The sequence below is a fragment of the Myotis lucifugus genome, unplaced genomic scaffold (assembly GCF_000147115.1).
Source record: "Myotis lucifugus unplaced genomic scaffold, Myoluc2.0 scaffold_3, whole genome shotgun sequence".
In the NCBI taxonomy this organism is placed as follows: Eukaryota; Metazoa; Chordata; class Mammalia; order Chiroptera; family Vespertilionidae; genus Myotis; species Myotis lucifugus.
The window spans coordinates 10,106,799-10,116,342 of NW_005871051.1; the positions used below are offsets into that span (position 1 = coordinate 10,106,799).

A 9,544-nucleotide genomic window follows, 5' to 3' on the forward strand; every position below is an offset into this window, starting at 1 on the left:
TGTACTCCGCATTGGCATTGTACGTCAGACACACTCCCTGTACCGCAGACGCACCTCTGCACTGTAGGTGGCGGCACCGAGGCCGTAACTGCGCTATTTCGGCAGCGGCTTAGAGCGGATGCACCGCGCACGGTACCGCGGGTGAACCCGGCGTTGCTAGGACCGACCCCGGCTCTCTTTGTGACGCAGAGTGTTTTGATTCGTTATACTTTTAGTCAGGCTGCTCCCTAAGCTTCTCCTAGTCTCCTCTGTGCACTTCCTGGTGAAATGCACGTGCAGAAAGAACGCTCCTGAGTCATTTTCACCAGGAACGTCATACTAGACCACGGGTGGACCCTGGCTCTGTACCTGGTGTTCACTAGAACCGTACCACGTACCACGGGTGGACAGCAGCGCCGTACCACGGTGGACAGGGCACTGTACTTCAGACACACTCACTGTACCGCAGATACATGTCCGCTCCATTCGGTGGACGCAGTGGGGCACGTAACTGTGGTAGTTCGTAGGCGCCTTGGGGCGGGTGTACCTCGCACGGTAACGGTACCGCGGCCGAATCCGCCGCTTCCCGGTGGTACCGTGGCACTTTGTGTTGAAGAACCTTTGCTTCCTTGTACTGTTTAGTCAGGCTCGCTTCTTAACCGCCAACGCTCCTCTGTGCACTTCCTTGTAATATGCAGTTTTAGCCAGAAGTCTAAGTCATTTTCACCAGAACCTCCATACCGAACCACGGCTGGACTTTGGTTCTGTACCTGGTGTTCGCTAGAACCCTACCACGTACCGCGGGTGGACAGCAGCGCCGTACCGCGGGTGCACTCAGCACTGCACTTCAGACACACTCCCTGTACCGCAGACGCACCTCTGCACTGTATGCGGGGGCACCGAGGCCGTAACTGCGCTAGTTCGGCAGCGGCTTGGAGCGGATGCACCTCGCACGGTACCGCGGGTGAACTCGGCGCTGCCAGGACTGACCGCGGCTCTCTTTGTGACGCAGCATCTTTGCTGCCTCGTACTTTTTTAGTCAGGCTGCTCCCTAAGCTTCTCCTAGGCTCCTCTGTGCACTTCCTGGTTAAATGCACGTGCAGAAAGAACGCTCCTGAGTCATTTTCACCAGGAACGTCATACTAGACCACGCGTGGACCGTGGCTCTGTACCTGGTGTTCACTAGAACCGTACCACCTACCGCGGGTCGACAATAGTGCCGTGCCACGGGTGCACCGGGCATTGTACTCCGCATTGGCATTGTACGTCAGACACACTCCCTGTACCGCAGACGCACCTCTGCACTGTAGGTGGCGGCACCGAGGCCGTAACTGCGCTATTTCGGCAGCGGCTTAGAGCGGATGCACCGCACCGTACCGCGGGTGAACCCGGCGCTGCCAGGACCTACCGCGGCTCTCTTTGTGACGCAGAGTGTTTTGATTCGTTATACTTTTAGTCAGGCTGCTCCCTAAGCTTCTCCTAGTCTCCTCTGTGCACTTCCTGGTAAAATGCACGTGCAGAAAGAACACTCGTGAGTCATTTTCACCAGGAACGTCATACTAGACCACGGGTGGACCGTGGCTCTGTACCTGGTGTTCACTAGAACCGTACCTCCTACCGCGGGTGGACAGCAGCGCCGTACCGCGGTGGACAGGGCACTGTACTTCAGACACACTCACTGTACCGCAGATACACGTCCGCTCCATTCGGTGGACGCAGTGGGGCACGTAACTGCGGTAGTTCGTAGGCGCCTTCGGGTTGGTGCACCTTGCACGGTACCACGGGTGAACTCAGCGCTGCCAGGACCGACCCCGGCTCTCTTTGTGACAGGGAGTGTTTTGATTCGTTATACTTTTAGTCAGGCTGCTCCCTAAGCTTCTCCTAGGCTCCTCTGTGCACTTCCTGGTAAAATGCACGTGCAGAAAGAACGCTCCTGAGTCATTTTCACCAGGAACATCATACTAGACCACGCGTGGACTGTGGCTCTGTACCTGGTGGTCGCTAGAACTGTACCACCTACCACGGGTGGACAGCAGCGCCGTACCACGGTGGACAGGGCACTGTACTTCAGACCCACTCACTGTACCGCAGATACACGTCCACTCCATTCGGTGGACGCAGTGGGGCACGTAACTGCGGTAGTTCGACAGCGCCCTGGGGCGGGTGCACCTTGCACGGTAACGGTACGGCGGCCGAATCCGCCGCTTCCCGGTGGTACCGTGGCACTTTGTGTTGAAGAACCTTTGCTTCCTTGTACTGTTTAGTCAGGCTCGCTTCTTAACCGCCAACGCTCCTCTGTGCACTTCCTTGTAATATGCAGTTTTAGCCAGAAGTCTAAGTCATTTTCACCAGAACCTCCATACCGAACCACGGCTGGACCTGGTGTTGGCTAGAACCATACACCAGTACCGCGGGTGGACAGCAGCGCCGTACCGCGGGTGCACCCGGCATTGTACTTCAGACACACTCACTGTACCGCAGATATACATCAGCTCCATTTGGTGGACGCAGTGGGGCACGTAATTGAGGTAGTTCGACAGCGCCTTGGACCAGTGCACCTCGCACGGTAACAGTACCGCGGCCAAACTCGGCGCTTCACGGTTCCACGCGGCCCTTGAAGAGCCTTTGCTTCATTATACTGTTTAGTCAGGCTGGCTTCTTAAATGCCAACGCTCCTCTGTGCACTCCCTTGTAATATGCAGTTTTAGCCAGAACTAGTCATTTTCATCGGAACCTCCATACCGAGCCACGGCTGGACTTTGGTTCTGTACCTGGTGTTCGCTAGAACCGTACACCCATACCGCGGGTGAACAACAGCGCCGTACTGCGGGTGCACTCAGCACTGCACTTCAGACTCACTCCCTGTACCGCAGACGCACCTCTGCACTGTTGGTGGCGGTACCGAGGCCATAACTGCGCTAGTTCAGCAGCGCCTTGGAGCGGATACACCTCGCACGGTACCGCGGGTGAACCCGGCGCTGCCAGGACTGACCGCGGCTCTCTTTGTGACGCAGCATCTTTGCTGCCTCGTACTTTTTTAGTCAGGCTGCTCCCTAAGCTTCTCCTAGGCTCCTCTGTGCACTTCCTTGTAAAATGCACGTTCAGGAAGAACGCTCCTGAGTCATTTCCACCAGAAACATCATACAGAACCACTGTGGACCTTGCTCCAACCAGGTGTTCGCTGGAACCGTACAACCTACCGCGGGTGGATAACAGCGCCGTACGTCTGGTGCACACAGAAGTGTGTTTCAGACCCACTCACTGTACCGCAGACACACCTCAGCCTATGCCCTGGACGACCTGGCGCACGTAAGTGTGGTAGTTGGTCAGCGCCTTGGGGGCTGGTGCCGCTCCGCATGTACCGCGGGCGAACCCGCACTTCCCGGTGGTACCGCCGCACTTTTGTGTGGAAGAGTCTTTGTTTCTTTATACTTTTTAGTCAGGCTCGCCTGGCTAAACGCCAGCGTTCCTCTGTGCACTTTCTTGTAAAATGCAGTTTTAGCCAGAACTCTAAGTCATTTTCACCAGAACCTCCAGACCAGGGGTCCTCAAACTTTTTAAACAGGGGGCCAGTTCACTATCCCTCAGACCGTTGGAGGGCCGGACTATAGTTTAAAAAAAAACTATGTTCAAATTCCTATGCACACTGCACATATCTTATTTTGAAGTAAAAAAACAAAACGGGAACAAATACAATATTTGTATTTGCATGTGGCCCACGGGCCGTAGTTTGAGGACCCCTGCTCCAGACCAAACCACGGTGGACCTTGGCACAGTCCCCGGTGTTCACTAGAACCGTACAACCTACCGCGGATGGACAACAGCGCGGTACCTCGGGTGCACTCGGCACTGTACTCAGACCAGGCAACACTGCACCGCAGACACACCTTGGCTCTATGCGGTGGATCCACTGGGGCACGTAACTGCAGTAGATGGTCAGCGCCTTGGGGTGGATGCACCTCGCACAGTACAGCAAGTGAACCCAACGCTTCGAACTTGGTGCTTCGGACCCGGTGCCCTGGGTCTTACCGCGGCTCTCTTTTGTGTGTGAAGTGTTTGCTTTGTTGTATTTTTTTTTTTTCTGAGAACACAATCAATCCACATTTTATTTACATGTTAAGACTAACTTTAATCTCAAAAATCCCATATCCATTCACCCATTTCTTTTTTGCTGATTTCACTTAAACTTAAAAATACATGGTTTGTCAAACAAAGACTGGAAATAAATATTTACCATGCCTGTTACATGTAACACACAGAAACGGCTTTTAACAGGAATTCATTGACTTTTCCCATGACATTTTTAAAAAATTATAAATATAGGTATCAAAACAATCCTGAACATATATATTTTTAAAATATATTTTTATTTATTTCAGAGAGGAAGAGCGAGAGAGATATAGAAACATCAATGATGAGAGAGAATCACTGATTGGCTGTCTCCTGCACACCCACTACTGGGGATCAAGCCTGCAACCTGGGCTTGTGCACTTAACCAGAATTAAACCCAGGACCCTTCCGTCGATGCTCTCTCCACTGAACCAAACCGGCTAGGGCCCGAACATATTTTTGATACTATTGGTAGTCAGCACCCACACCGCTTCAAACATTAAAACAATTTGAGACAATATTCATTGTACCGGCTACTTTAGACAATTTAAATTGAAGCTTTTTCGCTAAGCAAGATGGATAAAGCATTCCATTTCTCTTTTTCCTTCTTGAGATTTTTCTTTTTAGTAAAAATCACCATACTTTCATTTTGTAAATCTGAATTCTGTTTTGAATACTCCAGCTTTATGTGTAAATGACAGTGCCTTAAAACAAATTGTGCTACATTTTTTTCTCCTGTTACCTGAAAACATACTGTGCATATAAATATTAAACATATTCTTACACACGTCTGGGTTTTGTTTACCAGCTGGCATTCTTTCACTTAATGTGTGGCTATTTTGCATTGTGATGTTTAATCAAGACATTAACATGAGCAGGAGATTGTTGGTTTAAGACGAGTTTGAGATCCACTAAAATTAATTGTTGTATGCTTGTCCTCCTGGCGGCTGTGAAAGCATCCCATTACCTTTGGACATCATTAGACGTCTCAGTTCTTGAAGTCCAACTTTGAATGCTCTATGAATTTTGCCGTTTTGCCAATACTGGTGTGCTCTGTGCCTCTACCGTTCCACTGGAATTATTTATTCCATGCATGTTAATTTTGCTTACAAATCTAACTGACAGAGGAGCTTCTGGGTATTTAGGTCCACATTCTACTTTCAGGCTATATAGGCCGTTTTCATAATTTGTTCTTGGTGGTCCAATAATCATACCTGTGCACCTTGAAAGTGTCATATCTTCATCATCTTCAAGGCCCTAGCTAACTGTACCATCGCCCACTCCTTTTTGTCCTTCCTCAAGTTCTTCCAACAAGCAAACATTAGGAGGAACTTTAACTCCCGTGGGGCCCAGCATCTTCTGCACCTCTGCTTCGTTATACTCTTTAGTCCGGCTCGCTCCCTAACCTTCTCTGAGGCTCCTCTGTGCACTGCCTTGTAAAATGCAGTCTTAGCCAGAGTTCTGGCTAAGTCATTTTCACCAGAACCTCCATACGGAACCACAGCTGGACCTTGGCACAGTGCCTGGTGTTCGCTAGAACCCTACACCTGTACCTGGGGGGTGGGGGAGACACAGCATGTACTTCAGCCTCACTCACTGTATCGCGGATGCACATCAGCTCTACAAGGTGGACACATTTGTGCATGTAACTGTGGAAGTTCATTAGGGTATATGGGCTGGTGCACTAGTGGGCAACCCTGTGCTTCGAACCCAGCGCTTCCGGGTCCTACTGGTGGCACTCTTTTTTGAGGAAGAGTCTTTGCTTCATTATACTTAAAAATATATATTTTAAAAAAATTGATTTCAGAGGGGAAGAGAGAGCGAGAGAGATAGAAACATCAGTGAAACAACCTACCGAGGGTGTACTGCAGCACCGTACCCCCACATACACAGCACTGGCGCTATACTTCTCACCATGCAGCACTGTACCGCACACACAGAGGCACTGTAAGTGGTAGCTCGTCAGCGCCTTGGGGCAGATGGGCCTCCCACGATACCGCGGGCGAACCTGGTGCCTCAAACCCGGCGCTTGGAACCTAATGCTTCTGGGTTTTACTGCAGCATTCTCTGAAGAGTGTTCGCTTCATTTAACTTTTTTCAGGTAGGCTGGATCCCTGACATTCTCCTATGCCAGTGATGGCGAACCTATGACATGCGTGTCCGAGGTGACACGCGAACTCATTTTTTGGGTTGATTTTTCTTTGTTAAATGGCATTTAAATATATAAAATAAATATAAAAAATATAAATCTTTGTTTTACTATGGTTGCAAATATAAAAAAATTTCTATATGTGACACGGCACCAGAGTTAAGTCAGGGTTTTTCAAAATGCTGACATGCCGAGCTCAAAAGGTTCGCCATCACTGTCCTATGCCAAGCATGTCAAACTCATGTCAAACTCTCATTCAGCCCACAATGAATATTTTTGTGGCCCAGCCAATATAACAGTATGTAAGAAACCTTTTAATAAAAATTTTGTAACTTAATTTTTACAATATCCTGTTATACATAATTATTAGTAATGAACTACAAAATTCACTAATGACTGATTACTATAATCGTGTTGCATACATTTCCCTTATGCGCCTTACGCACAGGCGCACCATTTCTCTCCACCAATACTAGCAGTGAATATTTTAGTAGCCGCTTGCCACATCATTAGTCTTTGACTGACTTGTTTGGTGTGCGCAACAGGAAATATTTCGTGTCCAGAGAACAAAAAAATATAGGTTTATTTGCGTTATGCTTGTTAATTTGTACAGTTATTCAGTGTCTGGTAAGTTAATGTTCAAGAAAAAATAATATTTATTAAAATGTTCTATTATTTTATGTTAGCGATGACTCATTTATTTCAGTCCTTTGTATTCAGCATGTGTCTATCGAGATAAACCTAAGTTTCTATGAAAATTGAAGCGTTTGTTTTTCTGCGGCCTGCATAAACTTAAACCTTCTTTATTTGGTCCGTGTTAGCCTCTGAGTTTGACATGCTTGTCCTACGTGCATCTGTGCACTTCCTTGTAAAATGCAGTTTTAGCAAGAACTCTAAATCGTTTTCACCAGAACCTCCACACTAAACCACAGGCGGACCTGGGCTCCGTACCTGGTGTTTGGGGGTGTACAGCAGGGGTACCTCTGAGGTGCGTGGCGGCATTGTACTTCAGACCCACACAACACTGTACCACAGACACACGTCAGCTCTGCCTGGTGGACACACTTAGCCTGGAACTGCGGTATTTGGTGAGCATCTCAGGCGGAAGCGCCCTAGCCCTTCCCCATGTTGCCGGCACTCTTTGGTGAGGAAGACTCTTTGCTTTCTTACACATTTTTGTCAGGCTGGCTCCCTGGCCTCCTGGGCTTCTCAGTGCACTGCCCGGTGAAACCCAGTTTTAGCAAGAACTCGCCTGTCACTCTCACCAGAACCTCCCTGCCTGCCTCCCTGTCTGATCGCTCTGCGTATCTGTATCTGATCAGGATCCTGATCTTTCATCATTTCCCAGGTGCTATTTGATTGCCCTGTCCCATCCTCAGCAAGGATTGTGTTAGGTTTGTTTAAGCAGCGCTTCCCTTTTCCCTGATGTCATTTTCCATCCGTTGCCCCCATTCTCCTCCTTGGCTATGTATTATCACTCCCTCGTGCTGTGTTTGGGATGGAGCCCAGTCTCTCCTCCACTGTGAAATCACAAGGGCCGGAGTCCCAATACCTGTGCTACAGTAGGCCTTACCATCTTCAGTACGTGTCGTTGAATATTTTTCTCTCTAACAGTGGCACTACGGGGCAGCACAGCTCAGCACCTTCGTTGGCACGAACCCCACCTTCCTGTGCAACTCCATCCATAGCTCCCTGCATGGCAGCGTCCTGTGGCTGCCCCTAGTGATGCCATCGGTGGTGCCGCAGTTTTTACCTTGGTTTTGTACCACAGATGTGCCTTGGCACTGTACCTTTCAGACTTTCCAGGGCACTTTCTGTGAATTCTTCACTTCAACGTACTTGGTTTAGGCTCCCAAATCATCTTCTCCTAGGCTCCTCTGACGTCTTCCTTGTAAAGTGTCGTTTTAACAAGAGCCCTGCTGAGCCAGTTTCCTCTCTCTCTCTCTCTCTCTCTCTCTCTCTCTCTCTCTCTCTCTCTTACACACACACATACACACACACACCATCCCTTTCTGCATCGCTTGGCACACTCCTCCCAGCACTCTTCCAGGCAGCTCTAGGACAGCGTTACTTTTGGAGCGTCCCCAGTTCAGGCTAAAAACACAGGGGAATGTAGCAGCCATCATGCAACATGTATGCGCATAACCAGAGGTGCCCCTAGGCGGTGGCAGCTGTTGTTGGGTCCAGCTGGTGCATCACCCCCACGGCTGGCAGTGTCCTGCTTGCTGTGCCAAATGCTCTGAAAGGTGCTCCGGACTTCCGCGCAGAAATAGAAAGACACAAAAGTAATTGCCATGAAGGAAGATGGTTTTTACTATAACGAAATCATTCAGAACAGAGAGCCCAGCAGGCTATGCGGGGCCACCACAAAAGTGTCCTGCAAGATTAGCTGAGACAGAGAGAGAGATGCAGAGGGGGCGGGGGGGGGGGGGAGAGTGGGCAGCGGCGGGATCCCTTATGGGGGTTTGTTTGAACAGGAAGGAGCGAAGCAAATAAACATGTGTATGAACTTTGCCTGGAGAGTTTGAATAGTTTTGGTGAACTCTGGGGTATAACATTGCTCAGTGGCTGTGTAAAACCCTGTCATGGAGAGAGTAAGGATCTTGGAGGCAATCTTGAATCTTAGGACCCATCTATGGCACCTAATTGCTGCAGTAGATCAAAGTCCATGTCACAAACCCTTCCAGGTTCCCATTCCCCTCATTCTCTGTCCATTATTTCTTTCCAATAAAGCATTTTGTGTGTAAAAGATAGATAATACTAAATCTACCACCTTAGCCATTTTTAAGTGCATAGCTTATGAGTGTGAACTATACTCGTTCTCACTAGATCTCTAAAACTTTTTGATCCTGCAATCCAGAGACTGTGTAGCCAAGTTATGCTAATAACACTTCTCTACTTCCCCAACATTTGGTAATCTTCATTCTACATTTCTTTCCATGATTTTGACTACTTTAGGTACTCCATGCAGTGATTTTCTTTCTTATGACTTTGCGTATTTCTTTTAGCATAGGTCCTTGATGCTCATTCATGCAGTAGCCATGACAGGATTTTTCTTAGGGCTGCATAATGTTCCTTCATATGTAAATACCCTATTTTCTCTCTCTATTTCTCTCTCAGCTGTTGTCATGAACATGGGGTCAAAATATTCTTTTGAGATCGACTTTGAATGGTTTTGGATAAATACCCGAAGTGGGGTTGGTAGAGAAAATATATAACCTCTCTTTTTGATATTTTTGTAGAACCTCTATACAGTTTTTTAATAACGGCTGAGCTGTCTTACCTTCTCACCAACAGTGCACTTGG

General features: G+C 48.6%; 1 pseudogene; it reads right to left on the reverse strand.

Moving 5' to 3' along the window:
- Positions 1-5,006: 5,006 nt before the first annotated feature.
- LOC102425187 lies at positions 5,007-5,445 on the reverse strand (annotated as a pseudogene).
- Between the last annotated feature and the right edge of the window lie 4,099 nt (positions 5,446-9,544).